Source organism: Vicia villosa, linkage group LG2, assembly GCF_029867415.1.
Source record: "Vicia villosa cultivar HV-30 ecotype Madison, WI linkage group LG2, Vvil1.0, whole genome shotgun sequence".
In the NCBI taxonomy this organism is placed as follows: domain Eukaryota; kingdom Viridiplantae; phylum Streptophyta; class Magnoliopsida; order Fabales; family Fabaceae; genus Vicia; species Vicia villosa.
The window spans coordinates 47,440,943-47,450,657 of record NC_081181.1 but is presented as its reverse complement, the minus strand read 5'-3'; positions in this window follow the sequence as shown (position 1 = coordinate 47,450,657).

Sequence of the window (9,715 nt, the reverse complement as noted above, 5' to 3'; positions counted from 1 at the left end):
TGCTTATAACTGTTCTACCTGACTAAAATAACTCATACATTCTCATACATCATCATACAATTTTTAATCATGACAAAAAGGGGGAGATTTATTAAGGAAAACAAATAAACTTTAATTAAAAAACGCTTTAGAAATTTTGAAGAATCGGAAAGGGAGAATGTTATGTAAATTTGAACAGAACATATCTTATATCAAGTACTCTGAACGATCTGATCATTATTTGGACAAGTCTTAGGAATCAAAGATAATTTTTTTTAACTTACCAGAAGTTTCTGTAGTTAAAAGAATACATGAATATCTAAAACAGAAGAAATATATATCCTTACAACTTCTGTGAAGATGCGCGTATGCATAGCCACATCCATCAATCTTCTGAAGAATCAAGTCAAGGAGAAAATTATTCAGGGAAGTTATCTATTATATTTCTCTTTAAATATTTATTTCAAGGGGAGATTACACATCTCAGGGGGAGGCTGTTTCTCTCATATACAAATTTTTTGAACAGAACGTAAACATTTTGTCATCATCAAAAAGGGGGAGATTGTTAGAACATAGTTTGGTTCTAATCATATTTTAATGTTTTGATGATAATAAGCAAATAAATTTTTTATAAAGCAAACATGATACTCTAATTATATATGTCTGATTTCAGAAGATGTACCAGTACCAGCACAATCAGAACTCGACAACTATGCAAAACCGGATAAACGCAAGAGGTACTCAAGTCTTAAGGCAACTTCTGATACTGCCCCAAACCACTACGAATACATCTTTAATAGAGGCTGAATTGCAAGGCTGAACAGAAGATCACGAAGACTGATTCAAAATAATGCCGTTAAAGACATAATCATTTGTAAAACGGCTGCAACACTCTAAAAGCGCAATTCCCAAGGTTGATTGAAGAAGCTATCCACATGCAAATCCTTGGAGAAAACAAAAGCTAAGATAACATGCAAACCATTTAATGTTGTGTACAAGAGTTGAAGTTAACGGGCAAAAATCTTGAAGCTATATATACATGATCTCTTGAATCAACAAAAGGTATCACACACGAGAACATCATTACTCTGAAAAATCATCAAGTGTGAAGAAAACTATCTAAAGCAAAACTCTCATATTCAAATTCTAAGTTCATAACTTTGTACTTAATCTTAGTGAAATATCACAGTGGTGATTACAGCTTTTTTAAGCAACTCTATACACTGTCATCAGAAGTTACGTAGTAACTAAGTCCTTGAGAGACCGGTTGGGTCAGAAGTCTCAAGAAGTCTAGGACTAGTTGAGTCTTAGAAGTCTGTTAGTCACAAACAATTGGTTTGTGCAAGATTGTTAGTCACCAGCAGTTTGGCTCGTGCACTGTATTGTGAGTCTTGACGGTTGGTCGTGCAAGTGTAATCAGGTTCTGATTATAGTGGATTAAGTCCTCGTTGAGAGAGGAAAATCACCTTGTTGAGGGTGGACTGGAGGTAGCCTTATTGAGAAGGTGAACCTGGATAAAAATAACTGTGTTCTGTCTATCTTTCTTTCAAACACAAAAAGTATCACTTATTCAACTCCCCCTTCTAAGTGTTTTCTCAACCTTCACTACCTTCAACTAATGGAATAGTACGTTCATGAAAACGTACAGGAGGTAATCCTTGGGGTGAAGAAAAAACATCTGAGAACCTGTTTAGTCAAATGGTGATATCTGGGTGAATATCTGGTTATGTACCACCTGCTACACGACCCACCTCATGGAATTGGAGTGTGAAGGATGCATCAATGGCATGAGTATTATGCAATCTTTTGATATGGTGGAATTGTGCCTGACGCGGATTCTTGTTTTTATCACCAAAGAGTGTGACAAAAATGTCCTTAAGATAAAATTTGATGGACAAGGCACTGTAGTCTGCTATGTGAGGACCAAGAGTCTTTAACCAGGGAACTCCCAATACCAAATCTACGCCTGTGATAGGTAACAGATACACAGGTAACTATAACTTGTGACCTTGAATAGTCACAGGTAACTCTTTAATGTACCCCATAGTAGTCAATGAATTACCATTGCCAACCATTACAGTAAATTTATCAGTTGATTGAATAGGAATTTTAAAATAATTTGCAATTCTGGTTGGAAGAAGTTATCAGAGCTTCTACTATCAAGAAGAACGCTGATATTGACACCCTCTACTTGACCTTGGAATCACAAAATGCTTGCACCATGGGAACCATTCAGAGCATGTAAGGAAAGTTGGTGTTCTGACTCTCCTACATGGCTATTGTTAGGTGACTCGGTGGTTCAGCTAGCTGAGATCCATCGTCATCCTCCTCTACTTGAAACAACATGTAGTGACGATTGGGACATTTGTGGTTGGGTGAGAATTTTTCATCGCAGTAGTAGCAGAGACCTTTTTCACGCCTAAGTTGCATTTCGGATCTGGTGATATTTCGAATCGGGTTAGATTTGGATGATGGTGGTGGGGTTTTTTGAGTGGGTGTTGGAAGGATCGGTTGTGGTGGGTTATTTTGATGCGTGGCAAGTGGTGTAGGGCAGTCATAGGATTTTGAGGTGGTTGGCGGTGGGGGTTTGGGTGGTGTGGGTTAGTATTTGTCTTCGTAGAGCCTAGCGAGAGCGAAGGCACGTGACAAAGAGGGGGTGTTTGTGCGATGACGCCATGTTTGATATCGGGCTTTAACCTACTGATAAAACAATCCAAGGTTGCTTCTAGGCTTAGGTCTTGGGCCCAGTTTTCTAGTATAGTGAAAGAAGAGTAGTAATCATCTACAATTGTGGTTTGGGTCGTTTTGAAAAGGTTTATTATGGGTGATTCATAAGGAGAAGGCCCAAATTCCATTTCTAAGGCCCTAGTAAACATAGCCCATGATTGAAATAGTTGGTTTCGTGTAAGCATCTGAAACCACGGCACCACGTCTTTCTCCATGTGCACAGCGGAAATGGTGAGACGTTAGTTGTCTGGCGTGCCATAGTAATCAAAAAATGCTCTGCCTTAAATATCCAATTCATCACGTCCGATCCATCAAATTGAGGGAAATCGAGCTTAATATTACGCACCTGAAATGGTTGCTGTTATTGAACAGAGGGTGTCGAGTTATTTCCACCAGTTTGTTGAGTCACCTGAAATGAATTGAGTTGAGATTCAACCCTTTCCAGACGAGCGTGATCTAGATGACGGTGTTGCATATATTCCGTGTGGCGCCGATCCGAGTCTTCGATGAACTTCTGCACAACTTTCCTAACTTCAGCAATGGAGCTTTCCATGGTTTTCATTCGAGTACCTCCAGCCATGGTGGACGACAATGAAACCACCAAATGTAATGGTTCCACACAACATATGACAGTTATGTAATAAGGGTTTGGAATTGCACTAGATTTTCAGTTTAACAGTACCAGTACAAGAATAATTCAGTACATAAGAAATGGTCTCAAACCAAAAGGGAAATATTACTAGAATAACAGAAAGCTTAAAAGCTCTGAGGGAGAAGAGAGACAGTTTTACGCATAATATTCCACACCATATTACTACCACTCTCTTCCTATTTAATGTAAACCTCCCCATATTTTTTGTTAGGAAATTTGGCTCTAGTGCCACGTCTAGGTTCCTGAAAGTTTGGCTCATTTACCTGTCCCACGTCCGATTCCATCATGGAATTATCCTCTTTTCCCTTATGCATAACAGACTCTTGGTCTTTCTAACTAGATGGGCATTGTTTTAGGGTTATTTTCTCTATTTTAATATTGTTAGGATTTTAGTCTTTCATTTGATCGAAGTGTCATTTTAAGGATTTGACATACTAATTGATGGCATGGTAGGGTCCGTGCGACAATCAACGTCATTTAATTAATACAAATTTTTATATTTAGGGGATGTTTGGTAAAAATAGTGGTTGGCTGATAAGTTAACTGATAGCTTATAGCTTATTGCTGATGGTTGATGACTGATAACTTATAGCTTATTGCTGATGGCTGATGACTGATAGCTTATAGCTTATAACTCATGGTTGAGATTGATAGCTGATAAGTTAATTAAAGTGTTTGGTAAAATTAGCGGTTCAACTAACTTATAAATGTAAAATGACACAAGATATTTAATATATAAGAATTTCATTTTTAATTAAAATAAATTATAAAGGATAAAAGTGGATTTTTGTTAAAATAATAAGGATAAAAAATGAAGAAAATATGATAAGCTATAAGCTATAAGCTAAAACGCTATTTGAAATAGCGTCTGAAAAATAAGCTATAAGCTATAAGTTCGTAATGAAAAAACGTTACCAAATGGGTATAAATTATCATTTGAGCTTATAAGCTACAAGCTATAAGCTATAAGCTCTAAAATTTGTCTTACAAAACAGACTCTTAAAACAAAAAAAAAAAATTGAGTCAAAACAACAAAAAAAATTAAAATTAACTTAAAATAATTGTTGTCGCTCATAATAAAAATAACAAAAATTTAGTATCATCATTAAGATCCATCATCTTGATCATCAACACCCACTTAACTCTAACATTATAAAAAAAACTCATCTTAACAAAACCATGTCATTTTCTCAAAAAAATATTCTTAAAGTTAATAATACTAACACATAGTTTAAGACTTGCAAATTTCCCACTTTCTTCCGTGCCAAAATTCATCCCTTATTTGAATTAAGGAAAAATGCGTGCCCATTCACCTTGTCTTGAGAATTATTCCTGCCACTCCTTAAATTTTACCTGACACCCCTCAAATGTTATGTTATTACCATATTAATATTGTAAAACATAAAAATTCATTTCACTATTCTATTGTATAGTAAAATGAATTTTTACTATATAGAATTGTCGCTTAATAGTGTAAGTGCAAGCACACACTCAACAATAGTTTTTGATTCATGGCAAACATCTTTATTGAACAAATATCAAACAACAAGTGAGTGACATAAGGAAAAACAAGCTTTTGGCACTTTTGGACATCTTAGGTCGACTCAACATAAGCCTAGGTCGACCTAGACTACTAGATTTAGCTTATGGAAGAGTTTGGATCATTTAGGTCGACCTACTCTCAGCCCAGGTCGACGTAAGCTGAAGGATGCAAGTAGATTTCAATTCTGCTTCATTTAGGTCGACTCAACTAATCACTTAGGTCGACCTAAAGCGAATGAAAATCAAAGGAACAAGCTTCAGCTGACTTTAGGTCGACCCAGAACTTCATCATGGCAACGTAACTAAAGACAATCAACTAACTTTTGAATCTCTTTCATTTATGTCGACCCAAGCATCTAGTAGGTCGACCTATCACGCCAAAATTCACGAAATTCTTGCTTTGTCTTCAGCCTATTCTGCTAGCACCTATATATATTATTTCCTGTCAATTATTGAAGTCAACACCAACAACTGAAAGATACACAAAGTCTTCTCATCTTCTCTCTTCTTCACAACTCCAACACAATTACACATAACAATTCTTGTGGTGAGGGTTTATGATCAAGATTGATAACGTCCATGGAAAGGGATTGAAGGTTCCTAGTGGGTGAAGATTTGTGGGGTTATTGGTGAATAAAATCTGCGGATTTTGTCTTCCAAGATTGGTGAATTTTGGGGGTTTTTTGTCTAGAGGCTTCATCAACGATTCAGCTGAGTGTAGAAGTTGAAGAACAAGGGTTCTATCAATTCACAACACTGCAGAAAGGGAATCAACAACAAGCTCTTGGAAGACACTTTATCTTGCTTAAGATCAAGGGGAAGAAGATACAAAGAATCAACATAATCGGTTTTATCATTATTGCTTTGTAATCTTCTTGTATAAACTCTTTTCAATCAATAATGAAAGACATTCCAATTCCCGTTTGGAATTGGGGGCATATGTAGTCGTAGCGAGGACGATCGACGAAATGCCTGAACAAATATCGTGTTCATTATCGCTTTTATCTTTTCGTTTACGTTGTGCTTATTTCTGGTTATAATCACAAATTGTTTAACAAATCAAAGCGTTAAACTTGTGTGATAAAATATGCAAACACATCACAAGTCACCACACTTTGATCCATAAATCAATTTTGTTATTATACACCATGTGTTTGATATATTGATCTCTTTGGAAATTATCCATACTGCATAGCATAGATCATTTCCTATTGATTACTTTCATCAATCAAATTCATTGGAAACAAGTTTATCCAAGTTAAACATTTAAACGATTTCTCTTATCATAATTTGTTGATTCTCTGAAAGTATTTCCATCTTCACATTATAATCAGTTTGTGTGTTTAAAGCATATCCGATCCTTCTCGTAGCGGTTCGGAGTAGACGCAAGTCGATTCCTATACGCTTTTGCCTAAATTTTTAAGAAAACCGCAAAAAAATCTGAAGTATCTATTCACCCCCCCTCTAGATACATAAGCCAAGCGTCTAACAAGTGGCATCAAGAGCTCTGGTTTATTCCTAGCTTCAAAAACACTTATCTGACAAATGGCTTCCAGACCTAAAGGGGCTCACGATAGAGCTCCAGTATTCAACAATGAAAACTACGGCTATTGGAAGGATTGTATGCATGTTCATATAAATTCCATTAATAGGAACCTTTGGACAGCCATCTCCAACGAACCTTTTCAAATTACTATGACCAATGCGGCTGGCGCTGTCATTCCTAAACCTGAAGTTAATTGGGATGTTGAAGATGAAAAGAAATATGGATACGATTGGAAAGCGAGAAATATTCTGATCTCATCTCTAGGAGTTGATGAATATTATCGTGTTTCCCATTATAATTCTGCAAAGGCTATGTGGGACACATTACAAATTGCACATGAGAGCACAAATGATGTCAAACTAGCTAGAATCAACATGTTAACTCAAGAGTTTGAACTCTTTCATATGGAAAGTGGTGAATCCATTGAAAATATACAAAAGAGATTCACACATCTTATAAATTGTTTAAATTCTCTTGATAGACCTGTTTTCAATGTAACTGCTTCTAATAAAATTTTAAGATGTTTGAACAGGGAATGGCAACCCAAATTTAAAGCTATAAAAGAAGCAAATGGTCTAAATACCTTAGACATCACCACACTCTTTGGTAAACTTGAAGAACATGAGCAACACCTTAAATGCCTTGATATGCATGAGCAAAAGGTAAAGAAAGAGAAGAACATGGAGAAAGAGGTAGAGAAGAAGTCAATAGCTCTAAAGGCTTCAAACTCCAAGTCCTCAAATAAAGAGCAAGAGGATAGTGATACAAGTGATGAGGAAGACTCGGATGATGAGGAAGTGGGACTGTTTGCCCGAAGATACAACAAGTACATAAGGAAAAATGGAGCAAAACATTCCGACAAAAGTTTGATCAACTATAGGAAGCAATTCAACAAATCCAAACAAGATGATAACAATAAAGGAAAATCCAAGGGTCCTTGCTTCAATTGCGGCAAAGTTGGTCATTACAAACCGGATTGTCCATATCTCAAGAAGGATAAAGACAAGAATCAAGGCAAAACTCACAACAAACCTAGAAGAGCTTACATAGCATGGGAAAGTGAGTCCTCAAGTGAAGACTCATCAAGTGATGAAGAAGAATATGCAAACTTATGTCTTATGGCTCATCAATACAAGAAAAAGAAATGTGTAAGTCATCTAAAACCTGAACTTGTAGATAAGGTATCTCATGCTCAATTAAAATTATCTTTTGAAGAACTACATAGAGATGCAATTGAGGCTTTCAAACTTTTGGCCTCAAATAAGAAAAAATTTCCATATCTTGAATCAAATGTTGAGAAGACCGAAAAGAACATGGAAGTCTTAAAACAATCTATGCTAGACATTCTAAAGAATAAAGTTGAGGAAGATCCTCCATCATGGGTTGGTTGTGAGACATGTCACATTTGGCAAAAAGAGGTAAGAGATCTTAAGGCCAAATTAGATAAGGCTCTACAACCAAAAGTGACTTTTTCTGTTGATCCTACTAAGTTCAAAAGATCGTATACTCCTTTATATAGCAAATACACTTTTGTACTAAAAGTATCAACTTGCAAACCAACACATTCTCATCATATTACTTGCTATTATTGTTGCAAAAAGGGGCACACCATTAAAAAATGAAAATTTAGGAGAATTCTAGTTCCTAAAGGAATATTTCAATGGTTACCAAAGTGCAACAATTTATGTACTCACTACCAAGGACCCAATGAAAATTGGGGACCTTCCACTCTAAATTAATTTTGCAAGAAAAGTGTCTTGACATTGCCGAAAGGTTGTGGTTCCTTGATAGCGGATGTTCAAGACACATGACGGGAGACATATCACTTTTTGTTGAGTTTCATGCTAAGAAAAAGGGGTATGTCACCTACGGAGACAACAATCGGGGAGCTATACTTGGTAAAGGAAGTGTAGGTAACCCATCTACCACAACCATATCTGATGTATTACTAGTAGAAGGTCTTAAACACAATCTCTTAAGTATTAGTCAGTTGTGCGACAAAAATTTTAAAGTCACATTCACAAATTCTGGTTGCACAATCGAACATATTAAGAAAAGAGATATTGTGTTTAATGGCACAAGAGTCAATAACATTTATATGCTAAATTTGGACGAAGTATCTAAGTCAAATGCCAAGTGTCTTATTGCCTTAGGCGAAGACTCATGGCTTTGGCATAGACGCCTTGCTCACATAAACTTTGACTTACTAAATAAGGTTGTCACAAAGGATTTAGTAATCGGTTTACCAAAAAATAAAGTTTTCAAAGGATCATCTATGTGATGCATGTAAAAAGGGGAAACAAACAAAAGTGTCTTTTAAATAAAAAAATGTGGTTTCAACATCACGATCCCTTGAACTTCTTCACATGGATCTCTTTGACCCTTCAAGGACTAAAAGCATAGGTGGAAACATCTATGGTTTTGTCATTGTTGATGATTACTCTAGATTTTGTTGGACAATCTTCCTACCTAGTAAGGATCAAATTTTTCCCGCATTTACTCAATTTTCAAGGTTGTGTCAAAACAAAATGAACACCAAAATAGTTGCAATCCGTAGTGATCACGGTGGAGAATTTGAAAATTATCATTTTGAAAAATATTATGACAAACATGGAATTGATCATAACTTTTCAGCTCCTAGAACACCACAACAAAATGGTGTGGTCGAACGTAAAAATCGTGTTCTAGAAGAGTTGGCAAGAACAATGCTCAATGAAGGAAATCTACCTAAATATTTCTGGGCCGATACTATTAGCACTGCATGTTATGTTTTGAATAGGATACTAATTCGTCCTATACTAAACAAAACGCCATATGTGTCAACTCTGGCCTGGGTATTGGGCCTTTTACCTCATAGAACATCTCACCCAACCTGCAAACAGAGAAAATATGTGGTCCCCACGGGGACCCATAATATAGTCCAGAATGCGAGAAAGTAAATATGATATGCAAGCAGAAAATAAACATGATATACAAGCATATATACATGATATAAACACATAAATAAACAAAGAAACACCCAATAAACGAAACAAACAAAGGCTAGGATCGACTCGCTAAGAATGGACCAGCACAGGTCTATCACATCCCCAGCAGAGTCGCCAGCTGTCGCTACCGCGAAAAATGGAATCAGAGTCGCCACTAATATATTCATCCCATAAGGGAAAGGAATACTAGGAACCTAACTCGAAACAAGGACAAGGTCTTTCGACCAGAGAACAGGGCACGGGAGTCGGTTACGCAAGGGGAAGGTGTTAGCACCCCTCGCG